Raw genomic sequence first — 10,336 nt, forward strand, 5'->3', positions numbered from 1 at the left:
TGACATCTGATGAAGAGAATCAAAGGTAATGGATTATTTACATAGTATTTTCGATTTTAGATCTCCCCAACATGACGTCTAGTCTGTATCGCAACGCGTATTTTTCTGGGCACAGTGCTCAGATTATTGCAAAGTGTGATTTCCCAGTAAGGTTATTTTTAAATCTGGCAAGTTGATTGCGTTCAAAAGATGTAAATCTATAATTCTTTAAATGACAATATAATATTTTACCAATGTTTTCTAATTTTAATTATTTAATTTGTGACGCTGACTTGACTGCCGGTTATTGGAGGGAAACGATTTCCTCAACATCAATGCCATAGTAAAACGCTGTTTTTGGATATAAATATCAACTTGATAGAACTAAAAATGCATGCATTGTCTAACATAATGTCCTAGGAGTGTCATCTGATGGAGATTGTAAAAGGTTAGTGTATCATTTTAGCTGGTTTTATGGTTTTGGTGACCCTGTCTTTGACTTGACAAAACATTACACACAACTCTTGTAAATGTACTGTCCTAACATACTCTAAATTTATGCTTTCGCCGTAAAACCTTTTTGAAATCGTAAAACGTGGTTAGATTAAGGAGATGTTTATCTTTCAAATGGTGTAACATAGTTGTATTTTTGAAAAATTTGAATTTTGACATTTATTTGGATTCAAATTTGCCGCTCTTGAAATGCACCTGCTGTTGATGGAGTGCACCACGGGTGGCACGCTAGCGTCCCACCTAGCCCCAAGAGGTTAATATAATGCCATTGTTTAGTGAGAAAACCACTGGAAAAGGGTGGAACAGCTCCTCTGGATGTGAGCATGAAAAATATTTTAAATTCACTGTCTAGTGATATGATGAACCATTTCTAAGTAGAGAAGTGTAGGCAAGAGATAATAAAGAAATATTCTGTCATTGTTGACAAAGGAATATGTAATCTGTCTGATATATACATAAAGCTTGGGGAAAAATACAGAGAATGTCTAATTCCTTGACATAGACACTATGGTCCTTAACTGTATTAGCCGAAGTAAGAAAACAGGATGAGAAATTATTTCTGGAGAATCATGACAGGACATTGCAGAGAGATAAAGAAATAAAAACCTTGAAAGAAGAAATAATTACAGGCAAGGGTCGTAAAAACAGACTTGGCTCCAACATGTGGAGGACTATTTCTTCCTTCAATCCAGACTCAGGCTGAGTTGTGCAAGGCTGATCGGGTTTCAAGTATCTGGTCAGCATTGCCTGGCTTTGAGTCAACAGATACTTACAGCGGTGACGAACGATGTCTTAGGCCAATCAGAACACAGGCTGTAAAAGGTGGTGACTTTAATCACGCATAAATCAGCATCTCTAAAACAGTTGGCTGAATGGTTGAAAACTTTGAATCATCCCTGAGAAGTGGGTATGAAAACATGGGACCATTTGAAGCGTTATAAGAAACTCTACAATCTACATCCTTATGATGGGTTACAGTTATTAGCTTTTGTTCTGAACAACCTTGAACATGGTGTAGTTGAAGAAAAGATTTATAGAGCTGTTGGTGGTGAAGAGCAAGATGTTTTCCTTAAGGGTCTGACCATTGCAACCACCAATTGGGGAGAGATAACCAAATGTGTTCAAAAACCAAAAGAAAAGTTTGTTGAATTTGAAGAAAGATTTAGAGCAGAGGTGGTTAGACACAGTGGGTTACCTGACATGGAAGATGAAGATACACTCAATTCCATCCAGAAATGGGGAAATCACTCATCAGCTGATGCAATCCATACATGATCATTTGCGAAAAACATTTGTTTCCACAACTAATGACTAGGAGAGACAAAACTACGGTGACATCATCGACAGGTTGTCTCGACTGGACAGAGACATCAATCAACATAATAAACCGTCTGTTATTAGAGGTGTGCAGGTTCAGAGCGAAACCAACAACATTATCCGTTCAGCAGAAGAGAAACCTGGTGTATGTCATTATCGCGGGATTTCTGGTCACTGGCAATGAGAATGTCGGATAAGTAAACATGATTTTATGAGAAGTGGCTAGGAGAAGCAGGGTCTGTCTAAGGGAAAATGGAATCAAGAGAACAGCCCCAACGACACAACGCTGATGCAGAAATGTAAGAAGCTCTCTCCGTTTCAGCAGCAGAGATTGCTGGATGCTGTGGAGGGAAACTAATAGACCCCCTCTTACGTCCCATCTCAGCTGGTGTACATATGAAATCGGATGGAATATATGTGAACATGATGGTTAACCTCTCTAGGGTAGGGGGCAGTATTTTCACGGCCGGATGAAAAACGTACCCAAATTAAACGGCCTACTACTCGGGCCCAGGAACTAGAATGTGCATATTATTAGTAGATTTGGATAGAAAACACTCTGAAGTTTCTAAAACTGTTTGAATGATGTCTGTGAGTATAACAGAACTCATATGGCCGGCAAAAACCTGAGAAAAATCTAACCAGGAAGTGAGAATTCTGGTGCTTGTAGTCCTTTCAAGTCATTGCCTATAGAACACACAGTGACTTAGGGTTCATTTTGCACTTCCTAAGGCTTCCACTAGATGTCAACAGTCTTTAGAAAGTTGTTTGAGGCGTCGATGATGAACAGAGAGCGAACAGAGGATGTTGGAAGTTGTTGACTCAGGAAGGTATCGGCGTTCATTGGCGCGCATTCACGTGAGCGTTAGCTGTGTTCCAAAACATTTTTCAAGACAATGGAATCGTCCGGTTGGAATATTATTTTTGTTCTAAGTGATAAAGGCCCTAAAGATTGATGCTATAAAACGTTTGACATGTTTGAACGAATGTAAATAGAACTTTTTTAACTTTTCGTCGTGACATTTTCCATGCGCTTCCTACACTTGGAGTAGCTAACTGAACACGCTAACAACAAGGAGCTATTTGGACATAAATGATGGAGTTTATCGAACAAAACAACATTTATTGTGGACCTGGGAGTCCTGGAAGTGCCTTCTGATGAAGATCATCAAAGGTAAGTGAATATTTCTAATACTATTTATGATTTTAGATGACTCCAAAATGGCAGGTATCTGTATTGTCTAGTGTATTTTTCTGAGCGCAGTACTCAGATTATTGTGTAACTGATGTGAAATGGCTAGTTAGTTAGCGGTGGTGCGCGCTAAAAGCGTTTCAATCGGTGACGTCACTCGCTCTGAGACCTGAAGTGGTTGTTCCCCTTGCATTGCAAGGGCCGTGGCTTTTGTGGCGCGATGGGTAACGATGCTTCGTGGGTGTCAGTTGTTGATGTGTGCACGGGTCCCTGGTTCGAGCCCAGGTTGGGGCGAAGAGAGGGACGGAACCTACACTGTTACAATTGAAAAGTGTGCTTTCCTCGTGAAGCTTTTTTGAAATCTGTCACAGCGTTTGCATAAAGGAGATGTTCATCTATAATTCTTTGAATAACAGTTTAATATTTTATCAACGTTTATGGTGAGTATTTTTGTAAATTGTTGTGCTTATTCACCGGCAGTATTGGAGGCAAAATATTTTCTGAACATCACGCGCCAATGTAAAATGGGGTTCATGGATATAAATATGAACTTGATCGAACAAAAAATGCATGTATTGTGTAACATGATGTCCTAGGAGTGTCATCTGATGAAGATCGTCAAAGGTTAGTGCATAATTTTAGCTGGTTTTCTGTTTTTTGTGATGCCTGTCCTTGCTAGGAAAATGGCTGTGTGCTTTTTTTGTGTTGGAACTGTCCTAACATAATCTAACTTTATGCTTTCGCCATAAAGCCTTTTTGAAATCGGACAATGTGGTTACATTAACCTCTTGGGGCTAGGTGGGACGCTAGCGTGCCACCCGTGGTGCACTCCATCAACAGCAGGTGCATTTCAAGAGCGGCAAATTTGAATCCAAATAAATGTCAAAATTCAAATTTTTCAAAAATACAACTATGTTACACCATTTGAAAGATAAACATCTCCTTAATCTAACCACGTTTTACGATTTCAAAAAGGTTTTACGGCGAAAGCATAAATTTAGAGTATGTTAGGACAGTACATTTACAAGAGTTGTGTGTAATGTTTTGTCAAGTCAAAGACAGGGTCACCAAAACCATAAAACCAGCTAAAATGATGCACTAACCTTTTACAATCTCCATCAGATGACACTCCTAGGACATTATGTTAGACAATGCATGCATTTTTAGTTCTATCAAGTTCATTTTTATATCCAAAAACAGCGTTTTACTATGGCATTGATGTTGAGGAAATCGTTTCCCTCCAATAACCGGCAGTCAAGTCAGCGTCAGAAATTAAATAATTAAAATTAGAAAACATTGTTAAAATATTATATTGTCATTTAAAGAATTATAGATTTACATCTCTTGAACGCAATCAACTTGCCAGATTTAAAAATAACCTTACTGGGAAATCACACTTTGCAATAATCTGAGCACTGCGCCCAGAAAAATACGCGTTGCGATACAGACTAGACGTCATGTTGGGGAGATCTAAAATCGAAAATACTATGTAAATAATCCATTACCTTTGATTCTCTTCATCAGATGTCACTTCCAGGTATCACAGGTCCATAACGAATGTAGTTTTGTTCAAAAAAGCTCATCATTTATGTCCAAAAATCTCCGTCTCGTTAGCACATGATGTAAGCCAGCCGGACTTCTCGTCATGAACGAGGGGAAAAAATATATTTCCGTTCGTTCAAACATGTCAAACGTTGTATAGCATAAATCATTAGGGCCTTTTTTAACCAGAACATGAATAATATTCAAGGTGGACGAATGCATACTCTTTTATAACGTATTGGAACGAGGGTACCCAACATGAACTAGCGCGCCAGGTGTCTAATGGGACATCACCGTTCCATGGCTCTTGTTCGGTCAGATCTCCCTCCAGAAGACTCAAAACACTTTGTAAAGGCTGGTGACATCTAGTGGAAGCAATAGGAAGTGCCAAAATATTCCTAAACCCCTGTGTTTTTCAATGGGATAGGTTTAAAGTCAATACAACACATCAGGTATCCACTTCCTGTCAGAAAATGTCTCAGGGTTTTGCCTGCCAAATGAGTTCTGTTATACTCACAGACACCATTCAAACAGTTTTGGAAACTTTAGAGTGTTTTCTATCCATATATAATAAGTATATGCATATTCTAGTTACTGGGTAGGATTAGTAACCAGATTAAATCGGGTACATTTTTTTTATCCAGACGTGCAAATGCTGCCCCCTAGACCCAACAGGTTAAGGAGACGTGTACCTTTAAAATGCTAGCGTCCCACCTGCCCAAGAGAGGTTAACAACTTTGCAGTATATATTTTTTGTAGATACGGGTGCTGAAGTCACTGTATTGCCCATGTCTTAGGCAAAACATATACAGTGGCTTGCGAAAGTATTCACCCCCCTTGGCATTTTTCCTATTTTGTTGCCTTACAATCTGGAGTTAAAATTGGTTTTTGGGGGGTTTGTATCATTTGATTTACACAACATGCCTACCACTTTGAAGATACAAAATATGTTTTATTGTGAAACAAACAAGAAATAGGACAAAAACTGAAAACTTGAGCATGCATAACTATTCACCCCCCCAAAGTCAATACTTTGTAGAGCCACCTTTTGCAGCAATTACAGCTGCAGGTCTCTTGGGGTATGTCTCTATAAGCTTGGCACATCTAGCCACTGGGATTTTTGCCCTTTCTTCAAGGCAAAACTGCTCCAGCTCCTTCAAGTTGGATGGGTTCCGCTGGTGTACAGAAATCTTTAAGTCATACCACAGATTCTCAATTGGATTGAAGTCTGGGCTTTGGCTAGGCCATTCCAATACATTTAAATGTTTCCCCTTAAACCACTTGAGTGTTGCTTTAGCAGTATGCTTAGGGTCATTGTCCTGCTGGAAGGTGTACCTCCGTCCCAGTCTCAAATCTCTGGAAGACTGAAACAGGTTTCCTTCAAGAATTTCCCTGTATTTAGTGCCATCCATCATTCCTTCAATTCTGACCAGTTTCCCAGTCCCTGCCGATGAAAAACATCCCCACAGCATGATGCTGCCACCACCATGCTTCACTGTGGGGATGATGTTCTCGGGGTGGTCTCATCTGACCAGAGTACCTTCTTCCATATGTTTGGGGAGTCTCCCACATACCTTCTATTTTCTTTAACAACGGCTTTTTTTCTGGCCACTCTTCTGGTAAAGCCCAGCTCTTGGCAGGTTTGTAGTGGTATCATATTCTTTCCATTTATTAATAATGGATTTAATGCTGCTCTGTGGGATGTTCAAAGTTTCTGATATGTTTTTATAACCCAACCCTGATCTGTACTTCTCCACAACTTTGTCCCTGACCTGTTTGGAGAGCTCCTTGGTCTTCATGGGGCCGCTTGCTTGGTGGTGACCCTTGCTTAGTGGTGTTGCAGACTCTGGGGCCTTTCAGAACAGGTGTATATATACTGAGATCATGTGACAGATCATGTGACACTTAGATTGCACACAGGTGGACTTTATTTAACTAATTATGTGACCTCTGAAAGTAATTGGTTGCACCCGATCTTATTTAGGAGCTTCATAGCAAAGGAGGTAAATATCCATTTAACCTCTCTGGGCTAGGCGGGACGAATTCGTCCCACCTACGTAACAGCCACTTGAAGCCTGTGGCGCGATTTTCAAAACCTTAAAAATCCTATTACTTCAATTTCTCAAACATATGACTATTTTACAGCTATTTAAAGACAAGACTCTCGTTAATCTAACCACACTGTCCGATTTCAAAAAGGCTTTACAACGAAAGCAAAACATTAGATTATGTCAGCAGAGTACCAAGCCAGAAATAATCAGACACCCATTTTTCAAGCTAGCATATAAGGTCACAAAAACCCAGAAGACAGCTAAATGCAGCACTCACCTTTGATGATCTTCAACAGATGACAACCCTAGGACATTATGTTATACAATACATGCATGTCTTGTTCAATCAAGTTCATTTTTATATCAAAAACCAGCTTTTTACATTAGCATGTGACGTTCAGAACTAGCATACCCCCCGCAAACTTCCGGGGAATTCGCTAACATTTTACTAAATTACTCACGATAAACGTTCACAAAAAGCATAACAATTATTTTAAGAATTATAGATACAGACCTCCTCTATGCACTCGATATGTCCGATTTTAAAATAGCTTTTTGGTGAAAGCACATTTTGCAATATTCTAAGTACATAGCCCAGGCATCACGGGCTAGCTATTTAGACACCCGGCAAGTTTAGCACTCACCATAATCATATTTACTATTATAAAAGTTTGATTACCTTTTGTTGTCTTCGTCAGAATGCACTCCCAGGACTGCTACTTCAATAACAAATGTTGGTTTGGTCCAAAATAATCCATCGTTATATCCGAATAGCGGCGTTTTGTTTGTGCGTTCCAGACACTATCCGAAATGGTAAAGAAGGGTCGTGACAAAAAAATTCATGACAAAAAAATTCTAAATATTCCATTACCGTACTTCGAAGCGTGTCAACCGCTGTTTAAAATCAATTTTTATGCAATTTTTCTCGTAGAAAAGCGATAATATTCCGACCGGGAATCTCCTTTTCGGCAAACAGAGGAAAAAATCACAAAGGCGGGGGCGGTCAGGTCACGCGCCTAAGCCCAGAGTCCCTTGACCGGCCACTTGAGAAAGGCGATAATGTGTTTCAGCCTGGGGCTGGGATGACGACATTCAGGTTTTTCCCGGGCTCTGAGCGCCTATGGATGACGTAGGAAGTGTCACGTTAGAGCAGAGATCCTTAGTAAAAGATAGAGATGGAAAAGAAGTTCAAGAAATGGTCAGACAGGCCACTTCCTGTAAAGGAATCTCTCAGGTTTTGACCTGCCATTTGAGTTCTGTTATACTCACAGACACCATTCAAACAGTTTTAGAAACTTTAGGGTGTTTTATATCCATATGTAATAAGTATATGCATATTCTAGTTACTGGGTAGGAGTGGTAACCAGATTAAATCGGGTATGTTTTTTATCCAGCCGTGTCAATACTGCCCCCTAGCCCTAACAGGTTAAATTACAGGTTGTAATGCAACAAAATAGGAAAAATGCCAAGGGGGATGAATACTTTTGCAAGGCACTGTATGTCCTCAGTACACAGGCAAGAAGATGAGAACAACAGGAGTGGTGGGGACACATATGAAACAGACCAAACCATTATCAATTTCTATTGGTCCAATGAAGATTGATGCAGGGGTGTGGAAAGGCTCATTTGAACAACCTATTTTAGGCCTTGATGTTATTATTCAACTTGACTCTACATTGAACATTTCTGAAGGAAAGGTGACGTGGCAAATTATACAACTGCAGGGCTCTATAGTTCAGAACTATGCTATTTGGACAACGAAGAAAAATGAGTGTGGAACTTTGGATATGGAACCAGTGTGCTTGAAAGGTTTTGCTCCACCTTGCTCAAAACAATATTCCATTAGCAAGGACGCTATGGACGCTACTAAAGTAGTGATTAAAGATATATGGGACATGGGTATAGTTGACACCATGTAATCCAGCTACTGTGATGTATCCTACAGATACCACATTACTTGAACACAACTGTTGTGAGTTGGTTTTGGATCAGCTCTCTGATGGGTTTATAGAGTCATTCATTGGAAAACCCTGAGTTTATCTTATACACAGACAGTTCAAGCATTGTGGAGGGGGGTGTGAGGAAGGCAGACTGGGAAGTTACTACAATGGACAATGTGATAGTGACAGCACGAACATCAGCACAGGTGGCAGAATTGGTGGCTTTGACAGAAGCATGGAAACAAGCTGAAGGAAAAACAGCTAATATCTACGCAGACTGACGATATGCTTTTGGTGTTACCCATGATTTTGGAAAAATATGGAAAAACAGAGGATTCATGTCATCCCTGGGAGCTTATGTGGAGAATGGACCAGAGGTGATGGCTCTGCTGAATGCTCTCCAGTTACCTGGACAAGTTTAAATTCTGAAAGCACATGGAAAAATCTTTACAGACAAGAGTAAAGGTAATGATTTGGCTGACAGAGCTGCCAAGGCGGCTGCCAAGAGAACACCTCTGGCACCTAAACTGATTAGGAGATGCACCTTGGATACATTGCAACACAGAGATATGCAAAGCAGTGCACCAAAAGATGAAGTGTGAGAATGGATGGCTGCAGGATATAAACTCAATCAAGAAGGTATGTGGAAATATAACCTGAGATGTGTAGTGCCAAATGCACTTGGTGACACAGATGCACTCTTTGGGAAACATTGGTGTGGACAAGATAGTTTATCGTTTTGTGAGCAAATGGTAGAATCCTGGTGTGCGGAAAGATGCTGAGGCTGTTGTGGCGAGTTGCAGCATTTGTATGGAAATCAACACCAAAGGATGAGTGAAAGTACAGACACGACGAGCGCCTGCCCCACCAGGACCCTTCAGACATCTACAGCGTGAATACATCATGCTGCCCAAATGTAAAGGACATGAAGATGTGCTGGTCGTTGTTGATCGTTTCTCACGATGGGTTGAAGATTACCCTACTAAGAAAGGAACTGCACCACACACAGCTAAAATTCTGATTCGAGAAATCATTCCCAGATGGGGATTTCCGGAACAATTAGATTTCGACCAAGGCACTCATTTCACAGGAAAAGTGTGTCAGGAGGTAGCTCGTCTTCTGAACATACGTAGACTGGCAACTGCACTGTCCTTATCATCCTCAATCGAGTGGACAGGTAGAAAGCACAAATCGAGTTTTGAAAGCGAGACTTTCAAAGATGCATCAAGAAGGGACGGTATGGCCAGATGCATTGCCTATGGTATTATGTAGTATAAGGGCAACACATAACAAAACCTCAGGGTTGAGTCCATTTGAGATTGTCACAGGTCGACCCATGTCACTACCAGGCACGTTAGATTTGAGAAAAACGTTCACTTTATGAGTGACACAATGCTTAACTATTGCATACAACTCCCTAATGCAGTAGGGGAAACAGACAGGCAAGTAAAAGAGGCCGTGGGGAATAACTCCTGAGGGGGGACATGACGTAGTACCAGGACAGCGGGTGATGGTAAAAAAATATGTAACAGACATATTAGGGCCAAAATGGAAAGGCAAGTTTTGCTCATAACGATGTCAGCAGTAAAAGTCCAGGGAAAATCACGATGGATACATATCACTCTTTGCAAGGTTGTCCATTTTGATGACAAAGCAGAGCCTGGAGAATAAAGAACTGATTGATTAGCAATCAGGGGTCAATCTCGGGTGAAGAAGCATAGTAAGGTGATCAGAACCTGATAAGCTTCTATGTTGTATACATAGTCATCATATTAGGGATATCTAGGTGAAATGTCCAACGT

The sequence above is a fragment of the Salmo salar genome, chromosome 09 (genome assembly GCF_965601325.2).
Source record: "Salmo salar chromosome 09, fSalSal1, whole genome shotgun sequence".
Classification (NCBI taxonomy): domain Eukaryota; kingdom Metazoa; phylum Chordata; class Actinopteri; order Salmoniformes; family Salmonidae; genus Salmo; species Salmo salar.